Genomic DNA, 15,548 nt, shown 5'->3' on the forward strand with positions numbered 1-15,548 from the left:
AAATGTTTCCTGTAATGAAAATATGGAATATGCTCGCCTGCATGTGCGTGTGTAAATATTACACTTAACTCGCGTAAAAATAATTAGGCCACTTTCTGATGCTCAAGCTCCTTCATAACTGACATTAACGAAACGCGCGTATAATTATAAATTGTTTTATTTTTTGTGCAAAAGTTCCTCTTTTTGCCCTATAGTTAACTCAGTTGATCTTGACCCTAGCTCAAGCATATATAATACTGATAATTGGTGTAGTTTACTCTTGACATTCAGTTTGTTGATAAATGTTTAATCAAGGTTATCGATACACATTCGCATTTGGTATCGTGGCTTCCGGTCAACAAATGTATGATCTTCAGAAAGAGTTGGAGTGTCATCATCGGGCCATTTTTACTTTCACATTTTTTACTGATAATGCTAATCCTAACGCACCATCTTGGCTGACCAACTACTAATTACTTCTTCGACTGGCCTATGTGTGTGAAAGCAGGGATTGAACTTCTTCTTGGATTGGATCTGCCTCTTCTTTGGGCATTCATTTCCATTTTTCTCTTGCCTACCCTGGAGCCATGAGAAGAAACCACTAAAAAGACACGTCGTCTATTTTTTCCCTTCCTTCGTTTCTGTTTTTATTCAGCCTCTCGTTTCGCCTTTCCCTCGTGAATTGCCGACTCGCTTCTTGTGTTGGATTCCTACTCGAATTTCATAGGGGGAGGTAGCGGTAAGCAGTGAAATGTAGAGATAGGTAGGAGCGGAGAGTGATAAGTTGGGAGGTGATTTTCACGCCTCCTCTTAATTCTTACCTTTAGCGAACTACTAAGCTGCTCAAAATTCGGTGGGCGTTTTCGCCAAGGAAGTCGGAAAATCATTTCCGTGACGGATTGAAAATGTGTATTCTCAACCAAATTCACTGCTAGAATTCCTCAGTTTCTCGGTCATAATTCAATGAAACAAGTTGCTAAGTGATCGAAATGCTAACGATGAATGTGAATGTTTTCGCGGCTACTTTGCATATTATGGATATATTGCCACAAGTAAACGAATGATCTAGGACGTTTATCTTTGGGACCATATGGCATAAATTAAAAATTTGCTTCCAGCTTCAGTTTTAAAGCAATGTATTTCTCCTTAGGGTAAGCAAAGCGGTGGGAATTCTTTTTTATTTGTTTCATTTTTAAAGTTATAATATGTGATGTGGTAGCTCAAAGATTTTATCATAGTTTTCAATTGTACATTTGAGCGAGAAATAAGAATGTGTGCAAACAGTTTTTGAAACTAACGTATTGTCGCCAAGTTTACATCATGTTTTCGTGAGATTATTGCTACTCTGAGGTTTTCAGGTGTAGTCGCACCTAAAAATTCCAGTGCAACGTAACTTACATAACTACTAAGGGGCACACCCAGGAGATACCGAAACGCATGTAAAATGCGTTTCGTCATATCCTACGTTTGCCTCTCATGGTTGGAAAATTTTAAAATCCCTCCTATACCGTAAGAAAATTAAAAACGAGAAGTCGTTCGAAAATAGATCGAAATTTCTTACGGATAATTACAGCGATGAACCCCATGCAACTCTTTTTAAATTAACTCCTTACTGAAGAGAAGAAAACAATGAGTAATGCTCAAATCAATATGTATGCAGTTGTTTCTTCTCGAGTTAATTTCAGAATATGTCCCTTTCTCTTCTGGCCTTTCAAATATTACCTTCTTTTATAGCAGTTATTTCCATGGCAAACTTGAATCGGGTGAAATAGAATTGCAGCCCTCGATCACTGTCCATTCATTTTTGGCATCGGTAATTAATAATCGATGTTGAAATGAATGAACGTCGATAATGTATTGCCTTAGGTCAGTGAAAATAAGAATTTATTCGACTGCTGGAATTCTCTGTCTGAGGGCTATAAAGTGTTGCCGAAAATATTTAAATATTTTTATTTCTTGAATGGATTATGTTTCAGTAGATGATGTTCTGGTAGTTATTATGATAATAATATTTCTAGTGCTCCCATCCCCTAATCTTTACGTCGGCTTAAGATGAAAATATCTGTATAATGACTCCTACTTTGCATAAAAAAGATGGGGATGGTTAGTAACTTAAGTAATTATCGTTGCTCTCTACTAGTGAAGTCTAATGCCATCGACAAATTATAAGATGTTATTCCATCATTGGCGCATGCGATCGGCGCCAACATATTTTATCTTAGTTGTTATTAACAGAGACATGATGACGGAGAAAAACAAAGTTTTATATCTAATTACATTAAGAGGAAAGCATATTTCACCGTTAGAAAGTTTATGGACGATGCGTGAATGGATGAAATACTTCACAATTTAGCATTATGTCGTTATAAATTATGTCATCAAGGCTTCTAATAAAAATTAATTTCTGTGATTTATTTTCAGTTTCTACACTTAAGTAAATTTCGTCCCTGCAAATGTGAAAGGTTGCCTGGAATATAAATAGAAATTAACCTGGATGACGCCATGTTCGGGGCACGCAAAGTAGCTCCGTGGTCAAAGTTCAATTACTTGCCGCCGCCATCGGCGGTACTCCCGACGGAGGCTCTCAACGTCTCTGAGGTTCATTGGCTCCCGCCCAAACCCCCAGCGCGAGGGCAGAGATCGCCAAATGCCAGGCAGGTGGGCCATCATTCTGTTCCTTTATTTTCTCCGAAGCTGAGCAAGATTGGCGGGGTAAGCTGAGATGGGAGGAGGTGGCGAAGAAAAAGAGATGGATGAAGAATGCGAGAAACTGAGAGTGGGTGAATAATCTCCCGGCCGGCCGTGCTCCCATCCACATTTGTTGGATGCGCAAGCCATTGGTTGAGGCTGGGACCGAGCCCTAAAGCGCTCCACCAAAAGTGGATTCTGGAAAGGAGTGTCTAGAATTATAGTAAGAATTTCGAAGTTGAAAAAAATCTCGTTTACAATTTCCTTGTGATATCATCAGATTGTTCGAGTAAGTTGTATGGATAAGCCTATTAGGTTGTTAAGAAGGCACTATGTACGTACTCGTATACGAATGGGTCTTGAAATGTAAGAAAGAGCGAAAAAAGTTATGATGACTCTTTCACCCAACTCTCCCGAGATAACTATATTTTAGGCAGCATTCTCAAACAGTAGGTAGTTGATAAAAAGACGTGTCGTTAATTAAAATAAGTTCACGATATTGCAGGTTTATTTCGCTGTAATAAATTAAAAGTATTAAATGAATAATACATATTTCATTATGAATGTGATGATGTAGGAGGCATATGAAAATGGGCGTCGCTATATAATACCAAACCACCGCAGCACATTCCATGACATCGTTAAATACCGGTTTCCCAATATGCCGGTACCGCAATACACCGGATTTTCTCGATCTTCCGCAAATTGTGGAGCATCCCTATTACTTTTGCGGGGAAATAAATCAAATTTTAATACGTTGAATTTTATTTTTTTGCATTTTACCGCATTTCAATAACCGAATACATATGACTTTTTTATATCGCTGATAATTTAGGGCGCCCACTAGCATGACAGTTAGGTATTTACGTTTTTGATGGCCAACCCCTTTGCTAAAATAGTAATTATTTCTTTAGACCAGCTCGAAAAATGACAGAAAAAAGGGAGCTGAGAGAAACTTTAAGGGAAGGGATTCGTCCTCATTATTCGATGTTTTTATTATTCCATGAATACTATCAGTCAAGATAGTTCAAGCAGCTTATAAACTACCCACGTGAGGACATTGCCTATATTCATGAGAAATTTAAAAAGTTAAATGAAAAGAAGGCGATAATTAATAGATATTTAAATGAATTGATATATAAATGAATAGATATATACATTAATAGATGTATAAATTGATAGATGTGGTGAAACGGATGTAAAATAATGGAGATCTCGGTGGACATTCTTACTAAAGAAGTCGCGGACTTTTCAGGTTTTAAGCGTAGGACTATATACATATACGATATACCCTACAATCCACCATGGGGGCAACGGGCGGGTATTATGCCCCGGTGACAACGGGCATTATGATCCCGGCCTTCATTTTGTAAATTCTGGTGAATATTATGTGTTCTTATGGAAATGCCTGTTTACAATTTGGGTATTTGTCCATTGTCGTTGGGACACATACGCTTGCTTTTGATTCGATCGGTCATCGTGTGAGAGAAGATGTGTACAATTTTTAAACGTTAAAATATTATAATATGTTCAAATATGCCCAGGCTTTAAATATATCCTGGATTCCATTTCTCCTGTTTTAATTCGGATGATCTGTGATCTCTTGGCCCCATCCGTTGGACAGCGCGCTGAACCTGAAAACTCTCCTGGAAACCCTAGAGGAGCGTAAACTCCTCGCACATCCTGACTGTGCGATTTCCTGTTGCGACAATTTTCTGGGAACGGTTGGGGCAAAAGGGGAAGGAGCGACACCTTTCCTTCTTGATGTGCTAATTTCACACGCCATAGGGTGGTTCCAGTTGAGCTTACCCTCACACACCAGACCGACCTGCTGGCTGAAGATTGTGATATCTATTTAACGGCTGTGTGTGTCTGCGAGTTCCCTTCATGATTCGCACACACGCCTGCATTGATTAGAAAGAACCAAGAATGGAGTTATGGTTATCTTAGACAGCTGGGCGTCTTTCGCCCTTCCTCTCCCACACCACTCATTCACCGATTTCCCTTCTTGAATTTTCACCCTGCGTCATCGGAGAGGAATTCCAATCCTCTTCCCGACGTGGTTTAATGATAGCTGGTCCTCTTGCCCGTTGCCGAGTAACAGGAGTTAACGCCTTCCGCTATTTCGCATTCGTAAAGCTAATCGGCCATTTTTAATAGTTCTCCCAGTTTTTTTCGTCTCACGCACCAGACTCGCAATCGTAGTTTTTAAAAATCCATTTGTTCTTATCCATTCGGGCGACCTACGATTTTCGGCGATAAGTTTCACCTGGCGTATAACAAGCAAATGATTAATTTGCTTGTTCTACGTAGATAACATTTTTAATCTCCCGAGGTTTGTTGCCTGTAATCACGCTTCCTACATGTTTATGCTACAAACAATGCTGCGGTGACTTTAGTTTATACTTTTTCGGTAAAATTTAACGTGGCCGACTTAATTTCAATACGCCTACGCTTATCGATTAGTTCGCAATACGATAATATTGCTCAACGATGTAATTTTAGAAGTTGTATGTGGTTCAAGTTAAGATTGAAAACTCGCATCAACATTGCGCCAATCATTTAAAATATATTATGTTACGGGACCTAATTTGCGCTAATTGCAGTTTTCTGCCTTTTAGGCTGCGTTAATGTAAATGTGTATTGCTGCGTAAAAGTTTTATTGCTTTAATTTTTATATTCTTACCATGGGAAATAAACGCCACATATTTCATTTAAACGTGAGCCCATGTAAAACACGCCTCGTTTTCAATCGTCGAAAAAAAATAATTAAATCATCAAGCGTTGACGCGTACCATTTGAATTAGCTTTGATATATTAAACAAATATGTAATAGGTTTTTATGGCTAACATAGAAATTTTCTTAAAATATTTTGTCAAATCAGCATTAATTAATAAATTAAAATCGAAGTGGCCAATAACAGCAACTTACCAATAAAGAGAATAGCAAAATCATGCTCGCCACCCTGCCAATTCATAAAAAAACCATTAACATCTTACCCTTTTGTTTGTTTTAGACCACTTGGTAGAAGAAGGTTTATGTTATGTACCAATGAAACATTTTGAGTTTAGCACAGAAGGGCACATCTTTGAATATCAATAGGTATTTTTTCTGAACTTTAATCTTATTCACTCGTGTGATAGCTCTCTCATAGCTAGGATAGCGGCAGCTCAGGTAGCATGAATGGCTGTAGCCTCTACAGCCCTTATTTTAGGATATGGGGATGTTTAAGGGTGGGAACCGTTAAAAAATGTAAAAACAACTCACACCCTACTCCATGGGAGACTCAAATCACAGAATCAGTAAAGTAACTATCTTGTTGAAAAACATCGGGGCGAGAACTTAGGCATGCACGACGCAATACTAGTAAAAGTGGGGTGCTAGAGAGTGGAAACGAATGCTCTATGGTCTTGAACTAGGATGTATATTCCCCTAAAACCTCGCCCAAGAGAAGAATGGTCAGAAAGACGACTCATCTTTCTGTTTCCCCTCCGCGAAGGGGGAGATACCAGAAGAAACTGAACCCGTCTTAGACGCACACGCCCTTTTCGATGACAAATCGGGAAATGTACGCCTGAAACACAGGTTTGTACCCTGTGTTCCTGTGTTATAATATCATATAATAGCCTTACAATGGCTTTTAGCCACCCCAGTCGCGGATCCATGATGCATTCCATTGCATTGCAGTTGGAGTATTTGACTATTCCTAATATTGATGCACTTGCAAGTCTAATTTTCATGAAACCGCCTTGAAGAACTTACGCAGTTTTGAGAGAGTCTAGACTTCTGTAATCAATTTAAAATCTGTTGCACTATTCCTAGATACATCAATTTATGGCACTAACCATGAAAACAAAGTGCAAGCAAAAATGTTTGCTTATCGCTTGCATGGTCATTCCGAGGGATTTAGTGGATTATCACGAATACACCACGGTTTGTCCACCTTAACATACGCATCTTATAATATCTATCTGATGAAACTTGAAATTTTTACATTCTGAGTTTTAACCTTTCGAGGTGTTCAAGCGATTCTCATCTTCGAATGCAATTACTGTATTTTTGGTAACGTAATTATTTTTCCAATACTTTCGGTCCATCAGTCTGAACGTTGAAAAAGTCTTCCACTTTCATCGGCATTCAAGTTCCAGTTTTAAGGGATTTATATTTCATGAATATATCTCGGCGGAAAATAATATTTTTATATCTATTTAGACTCTAAGATGAGCCTTGAAGATGGGAAAAGGTAAAATATTTTTTATTGACGGAAATAAAAGTGGCTATAATTATGGGTTCAGATGCAAGTACTGCTTTATCATTTCGTCGATTAATATATGTTTTTGAGATTTTTAGGCCTGAATTTTCTAATATATTATAAGCGATAGGAAAATGGAAAATATTTATAACGGTTCATTCATCAATTTTGTTGAATGCCGACTGGCATTGCGCATGCATTAAATGAGAGAATGTGATCAGAAGGCACCGCCTGAGAAGAAATAAAACTAAGTACAACGCCCGTGGCAGAAGAGGAGAAGGTAACGCATATAGGCGGATGAGTTGGTCGTCTGAGAATCATGATCAAAAAAATCAAGAAAAGAGTTGAGTAGTTAGTAGAATAGCTCAGAAAAAGAAGACTATTTGCCATAAAATGTTGTATAACAGGCACATGAGCCTAAAAATAAGGAAGCATAATGCCAACAGCCTAACATCGATGATTGGGAATTTTGTATTGCGGGGCATTAATAAGCATCAAATGGACGGATCAAATAACCAACGAATAGTTTCCAAGATGTGTAGGGGACAGCAGATGTAAAAAAAGACTAAGGAAAGAAGAAATTAAGACATTATCGGGCGCATGCTGTCAAGGAAACAGTCGTCGAGAGGTAAGGGAACGGGATGGAATACAAAGGAAGATCCTGTCAGAGATACATGAAACATACACCCAAGAATAGAAAGCATGTAGGCTTGAGGTGGGTAGTCAACTGAAGGAGAGTGTGGAGAAAATTTGTCATCTGTCTGGGCTGATGATTGGTGATGATCAATGACGATACTCACGCCGGGTGCATGAAAGAACGAGTCACTACTCGTAGCTATTGACAACGTCGATATGTTAAGACTAATGCCATTGTTTCAACTACTTGCATTCGCCCCAACTGACGGTAGTGATGGCTCAAAATGGAGAGGGATCGAGGTGGGCGTCCTCGCCCGTCTTGACATGCGGCTGGTAGAAACGAAAACACATGAGCTAATCGTCGGCTCCCTACAACCTAAAGCGTACGGAGAGCTCCCTGGGCATTAAATTGAGATTAAAGATGTGAGTGACGAAAGGCAACCCCCCCTTGTGGAAGAGGATTCTCTTGTATGTATAGTTACTGAGGAAGTCAATTAAGAACTCTTTTAGATATCATATTTTCTTCATTGAAAGATGAGTATTAGAATTTAAGAGTTTTAAGAATCAATGTATAGTTAAATCTTTAAGTAGTGAATTGAATTAATTGTTATCGGTGATTTTTCACAGACTTGATAAAACTATTTTCAGTCTCAACGTATAATAAAATAATATGGAATGTACAAATAACAATATGGCAAGGGCAATTAGTCTGAACATGATCAAATTTGGTGGATTCGCTCAATAATTTAATAAAAACCACATTGACCGATTTTTAAGAGAGTTTATATTTTCTTCTAATTGTTTTTTCCGTCGTATAGTCACATTTTTTTCTCAATTTTTTAAATGAAATATTTTTTATAATAAAATGTTATATATGGTCCATGGATAAAGTAGTGTAGCCGTGTCCGAGGCTCTTATCCGTTTATTCAGCTTTGTCTACTGACCAATAGAAGAAGTTTGTGTAGAAGGATAAGAGAATGTTTTACAATTCATCTGTGTAAGTATTCGTATATGCCAATAACGTCCTCAGCAAGACCTTTAAAATAGACTGGAAGAATGTATTAATGATATTTATCTTTACTAAAATGAGCTTAATTGAAAAAAAATACTTTAAAAAACTGGAAATTGGACCAACACCCAAAAAAGCAATGAATACTTGACATTAATTAAATTATTAAAATGCATGATTTGCGAAATTAAAGAGTAGAAATTCGGTGAGGCAGTTGCTGACTATGACCACCGTTCAATTCTGTCACTTTTAAAGTCATCTGGTTACATAATGCTGAAATTTGACATGACCACAATCGCCAAATGACACCGAAAAAGTGGATCGCCGGAAATGGTATGCACCAAGGTCACCGCTTTTTCTTGAAGCTTTAGAACCTCACCTTTGGCCCCCAATTTCAGTATTGCCTAAAGGTCGAAACTCCAGTTTGGGGACCAAGGGGGCCATGACCCAAGACGACTTTCACGGTATATTACTCGTATACGTTTCCAATACATTGTTTAAAATTACCAGGCACCCAAACGCGGAATTAATTTGATTTTAACAAAACTTGCATTTCAATTCTCACCGCCTTCAGCCTTCTCTCACCTACCCACACTGAACATTGTAGCCCTAAAAGGAAAGTGCTCCCTTTCCGTCCCCTCCTCCGAAAATCGACCCTGGTTCCCATCCTGAAAGTGTCTGATATAACGTTAAATGCTCGGTAAACTTCTGTACCTCCTCCTATCACAATCGTACAGAAGTCTTAACATTTCATGGCCGCACAAAGGATTTGAAAACAATTCTTCCACTTATGCCTGAGTGATTATGCAATGTGCCGCGCGCGTTTTTCGCGAAATTCTACGGGAATGCATTTTAAGCGTATCAATTTTAGTTTACAGCTTTGTCCTGCTTCATTGGGAGACCATGTGAAAATCCGGACGCCTGTCCCTCCTGGATAGATCTCGCCAAAAACGTTTTTGTTTCCCGATACATCTGCCAGACTTTCGGTAGCCAGTGATTAACGTGTCCATGGCCCTGCCCACAGGCACCGTTCGATGGCTGCGGAAGTCGTCTCGAGACGGTTCTTAACTGGTGGGTCACATCGAGATTTCATTTGAGGTTATCAAACTCAGCCGCGAGAAACGTCGCCTTGGGGCGCCCTCTCTACGCTCCTCTCTCTCAGCATTGCTCGCTCTGAGATACTCGTACGTGTATCTCCTCTCGACCACACCCAAGAAGGAATCCAAGGCGGCGAGCAGACCGGAGTCTCCTCTCGCGCGCGGTCCAGCGGTCGAAACCTTGACCCTGTCTCTCTTCTTTTTCTCTCCTTCTGACAGAGACTGCGCAGTTTGTCCCTCTTGTCTTACTACTCTGCTCGTTATGCAGACTTAAGAAGCTGCGGAAAAAAGTTGTTCCTTTTGGTGCAAACGGGGCCGAGATGAATATTGAACGCGAATTAATGAGTCCAGTTCTTCGTGATCGATATTCTCGAGAGCCGTTGTGGCCGGAAGATTTTTCAACGGTGGGCCCAGGTCTACAAGATTGCAGGACCGTAAGAGCAAATGCCATTGAGAAGATCAACATTTTATTATAGCATAATTATAGGCTGCTCGAAAATATATTAGCATTATAACACCACGAGATATCCGGCATTTAACTCGGTAAATATTCTGGAGCTTAAGTGAATCATTGGATTTCAAAGGGCTTTATTTTGATGATGTATCTATTCATGGTATACTTTTATAATATTTATCATCATATTCTTTCGCTCTGATATTATTTTCATATTTCTAATTCGAATGGGTGTCTCGGCTTTATTTCACACATAATTCGTACTAGCCGTTCATTTTTGGCGTAAGAACGGTCAAAAAAGTTTAAATTTAAGTTAAGACTGAAGAAAGTTATTCTACTTTCCTAATTCCATTTTTTCCTTGACCCAAAGTAGGCTTCATATACTTGTCCTGCTATTATTATCTTTTTATTGTCTTATATAAATAATTAGTATTTTATTATTTGTTTACATTATTTTAATTCCTCCCCCAAGTGTCCGCAGAGGACCATCGAGTTTCTTTGCCGTCGAAGCACGTATTAAGTAGCCGTGTCCGCCGTACCTGCTATACTCTCGTTATTATTATGGTAGACCTTATGATTATTTTTAAGATTTTCAGTTCTGTGACATATTTTATTGACAAGGAATTAATGTAATTCACTGAACAATTCTCTCCTGCGTTAAGTTATCTTTGACGACCAATGAATATTTCCTTACATATTGGTACATCATTGCCATTACTTCCCTCAAGCTATAGTGGAAAGAAACGAAGTCATCAGAATCCAAGAGAAAAATGCACGACGAGAATGCATTTGCAAGTATCTTCGTGGAATGATTAGTGAGATGGCGGATGCTGATGAGAAATTAATGATTGCCAAGTACTGTTTCATGAATAACCTCTAGGACACTACGGCACTCCTTCGAGTTTATTTGGTTACCTTGGAAGACGATGTATATGCAGGATAAACAACAAAATGGAAGGACGGGGAAGGGGATGAAGTGCTGCAAGAAAGAATTCTGAAGTAGATCCTTGGGTGTGGCGGTGACTGTTGCGTTTGGTTTGAAGGACTAAATTTATGATTTAAACATTCATATGCTTGTCAGGTCTCTCGGGGGATTTAGGCTGGGAGCCACTTAAAATACGGAGAGAACAAGCGAGACTTAGACTTTTAGAAAGGTTCAGAACAAACGAGTTAAACTATGACACCAAAGGCATTATAATGGCCCCACACTACTTAGGTAGATCAGACCATAGAGATAAAATAAAGGAGATAGATTCCAGTGCAGACAGTTGTAAATACTCATTCTTTCCCCGAACAATCAGAAATTATAATATTAAGAAACCGAAGTAACTTCAGAAATATTATGATATTATAATGATATCAGGTATATTTTTAGGTGCATGAGTGTGGGGTATAAGGGCTTTTGTATGAATGTATACCATGTTTTGTTTGTGGACAGTATACATTTGTGGCTTTTGCATGCGGTTTTTTCTCTTAATTGCGGGTAGTGCCCTAATAACCCCTGCTACACGCCCTTGCGACGGCTTGCATGGCATTGATTAGATGTACAAATCCATGTCGAACAGCCTGCATTTAATCAATCTCCGAAAGACGTCTAAAGGATCACTTTTCGTGCAGTTTACTTGAAATCTTAAGATAGAAAGCGCAGGTTGGGAAAACATATGAGAGAATACATCTTCAACTTGCGAGTTTCTCAGTAGCACAAGGAGAGGTTATTCGTTCACCTCAGAAAATTTAGCGTGGGCTTTTGTGTGTGAAGTTTAATTGTAAAGGTAAGATATGCGTGCACAAAAGATACTATTTAACATCGGTTCATTTTTAAAGCTAATGCCATTCTTCCTGTTTTTCTGCAGTTATTGCAGAAGGTAAAAAATAGTTTTTGAACAGAACTAATTAAAATACACCAAATGATACACGCGTGCTAGATGGTATTAAGTTAATATAAACTTGTTAATTAAACAAAGATCCAATTGGGTTAGCCATATAGTTGAGCCATCCCCCTGCCAAGCCAAGGATCATCCGTTCGGGTATCGTCATGGCATGGGTGTTGTTTAATTCTGGTGTTCTAATACTGGGGAGTAAAGATAAAGAACATGTGAGAAAAAGAGATTACAAATTTCACGCGAGTTACCGGAGACAAACCAAATAGCAGAAAAGCGTATTCGCGATAAAAATATTCCATTAAAAATTCATGAATACTTTTTATGTATGACATCTCATTATATACCAAGCCTGTAGAATAAGATGTTAGGGAAATAAGGTTTTTATTTGGACCTTTGGGCGATTTACGTCGAACGCAATCACAGATCGTAGATATCGTTCATTCATACTCGTAGAGTAAAATTTTAAAATAGGCATATTTAATGTAAAATGTGCATTATTCCATGCCTAAATACGTCTCTGATAAGTATTTACCTTTCAAAAACGAGATTTTAATAAGTTGCTATTTAATAATTATATTCCACTCCTCATATGTTAACATTTAACCACCAGCCTTCCAATTATCACGAGTTATTTAATCATAAATACGTCAACTGTATTATGTACTTTGGTAGCCTCTTTCATTTACATCCGAGACAGATTTTTAATTTTCCGCAAAATGGTAATGCTAGACAAACGTTTTACGCTGAGCGGTTATGATTTCGTGAGAATAATTACAAGAATGGACTGGAAAATACCGGCCTTGAATTGGTTGAACTGAATCATCATGTGTCTCAGATAATTTGAAGAAAGAGCTCTTTCAATGATGGAAGCCTTTTTTAAAAACAACTTCACTTTGGCTGCGAGAGCTTAACCGTCCGTAATCAGCTTTTTTTATCTCTATCAATATTTGATAGCCCGGTTTTCAAATTTATTGAAAGCTATCTGTCGGTGGTTAGGCAAGATATTGACCATTCCACGAAAAAACGGGAAGCGATTCGAGTGAACAGAATTGTAATAAAATATTATATTGGAATGTGACCCTCAACTTTTTAGTCATTTCCATTCATGGATATTTGTACAAGTCAACTTGAAAAAAATATACACCTCATGCCGTTTCAGTGACTGAAACACTGCCGTGACCAGGATTCGAACCTGGGTTGTTGCGGCCACAACGCAAAGTACTAACCACTATACGATCACGGCTATCTCGAGGCCATGGCGACTGCATACTTCTGAAGGGAAACTAACCACTTCCTTCTTCCGCTCAAGTGGAACGAGTCGAAAAGCCATGAGGTGGATCAATGTGTCCTGCGCAGCGCACTTTCATTTTTGCTTGGAGGTAAATTTGAATCCGTGGGTCCTCCGCTACTCTTCGCTTCGCTGTCGTAAGGTGACAGCTATTGGAACAGAAGAGCATTGCATGAATGTGACGGAGTTAAAAAGAATACAGCATAGAATAGCAAAGAAAAATGAATGAAATGTTGTAAATTTCCTATTTAATTTGAGACTTTATTGACTTTCCCTACCCCGAAAAGGAGCAGCGTGAATGGTATGTCTCTTACGCTTCACATCTCTCGGGAGTTTCGTTGACTGCTTATCAGTATCAGTCTGTACTCAATTGAAGTGACTATATGGTGTTTGACACCAGTGGAGTGGGCGTTGGCGATTTTTTCACGTTAAAACACCATCAGGAAATCAACTTCATTAATCTCCTATGAAAACATTATAGATGGAATCATGTTTTCAAGAGAATACCCGGAATACCACCTGATATTTCACCGATAGTGAGTGCTGAAGAATTATGCCTTAGAGTGATGCGAGAGTGAATTTGCTTTTGAATTTGTTCACAAAATATAACAAAGTTATGAAACTTTTGCACAAGTTAGGATAGGTTCTTGATAGCTAATGTTAAAATTACTGGCGGATCATCTACGAGCCCTTGGGAACAGTTGCCGTCGTGTTCATTTCTACTCGAGAGTATCAATACGATGGTTTTAATGGAACCCTTCCCTAAGGGCAACTGCTTGCCACTGCCACCTTCGTCGTGCTCTCTTTTTACAACGATCGTGACTGTTGACTTTTCCTTATAGTAGGCCAAACCCGAGTCTGGCGTAAGATTCTCATGGAACTTGAATGATGACAGAATTTTGGAGAGGCCGAAAATGGAAATGCTGATGGGGTACAGATGATGCATTAGAGACCACACAGATGGAGAGAAGGTAGGCGGAAGATAAATAAAGTTGCTGGCAGGAGTTAAGGGAAAGAAAATGATCTTCACGACACTTCGGAGGTAAGGCCACCTTCGCCACTCTACAGAAGGGTAGAGCGAAAGGGTAAGCGGAATGGGGAGAAACTATGGTTCCAGAGTCTGAGTGTAAACTTTTTGATTTTTCGCAGCCAAAAAAACAGTGTATATTTTCATCTTATTGCTACGTATGTGGCCGTAGACAAAGCTAGCGGAAGTAAAGCATTCGATTCTGAAATGGAATTGATATTAAAGTTACCTCTTTCCACTTAAATATTCCACAACGTTCAATAGTTTTAAATTTCGTGAACAATGTTTTCAGTTAGTTATTTTTTCTTCCGGACAGTCAAATGCTGACAGAGCATGAGCCGGAATTAACGAGACGAAAGCAAGAGCCCGTTGAATGGAATACGCTAGTCTTTATAATAAATTGAGTAGCTTCAGGTGTGATGTGGTGGAAGTCGAACATAATGAATAACTGATTGAAGCACTTTTCCATTTGATCAAAAAAAAAATTTTAAAAAATTATCAAACGGAAAAGTGCTTCAATCAGTTATTCATTACACTAGTCTTTTGAGCGAAATGAAATAAAATGATTTTCCGTGGTCCAAAAACAACAATAAATACCCCCTGATATAATGTATGCAGCTGCCAGCAACCGCTTAGGATAACATAAAATACCGAAGCGGTTAGGGGTGACGGTGGAAGAGAGACTGGCGGCCTCGGGAAGAGTGTCTGGACGGACAACCTTGTCCGAAATCATCTACACAAGAGCATCCGGTGATTATCATTCTTTTACCAGTGCGAATCGAACTGATGTATGTTTGAGTAGGTAGACATTGAATGAAGGATGGAGAGTTTCCAAATAACGTTATGGCAAAGAGTTTCTCACAAAACGTTACCGAGATGGACGCATACGAATGAATGCCTCTCCAAGTAGAGCATTGGACTTAAGCTCTTTCTTTTATATTTCACAGCCTCGGAGTGTTCGCCTGATGTACGCGCAAATAGCTCCCACTGGAACGGTTCATGGCATTTTGTCGTGTCGGTTCACCTAATGAAAATACCAACGAAAAAGAGGGTGTGGTTCAATTCCTCAAGTCGGAGGTCGTCTAGTTGCCCACACACTCACGACTTCAATATTTTATTTTGCCCCCACGTCTCTTTCGCCCTTATTTACATGAATTAGGATTTTAATTTATTAATTCCCCATTTTATATAAATAAATACGCTCCAGCTTTTCCCTAACAGATACATCCTATTC

The 15,548-nt window shown here is 38.9% G+C and overlaps 1 protein-coding gene and 1 non-coding gene across 2 annotated transcripts in view; both read right to left on the reverse strand.

Moving 5' to 3' along the window:
- Positions 1-15,548, reverse strand: part of LOC139690827 (uncharacterized) — an 85,380-nt gene that overhangs the window by 21,066 nt on the left and 48,766 nt on the right. The gene's annotated exons all lie outside the window — the stretch shown is intronic.
- On the reverse strand, positions 13,171-13,242 carry TRNAH-GUG (transfer RNA histidin (anticodon GUG)). Its single transcript has one exon. It is a non-coding gene; the product is annotated as a tRNA-His (tRNA).

Source organism: Hetaerina americana, unplaced genomic scaffold, assembly GCF_022747635.1.
Source record: "Hetaerina americana unplaced genomic scaffold, ioHetAmer1.1.p SCAF_3, whole genome shotgun sequence".
Taxonomy (NCBI): Eukaryota; Metazoa; Arthropoda; class Insecta; order Odonata; family Calopterygidae; genus Hetaerina; species Hetaerina americana.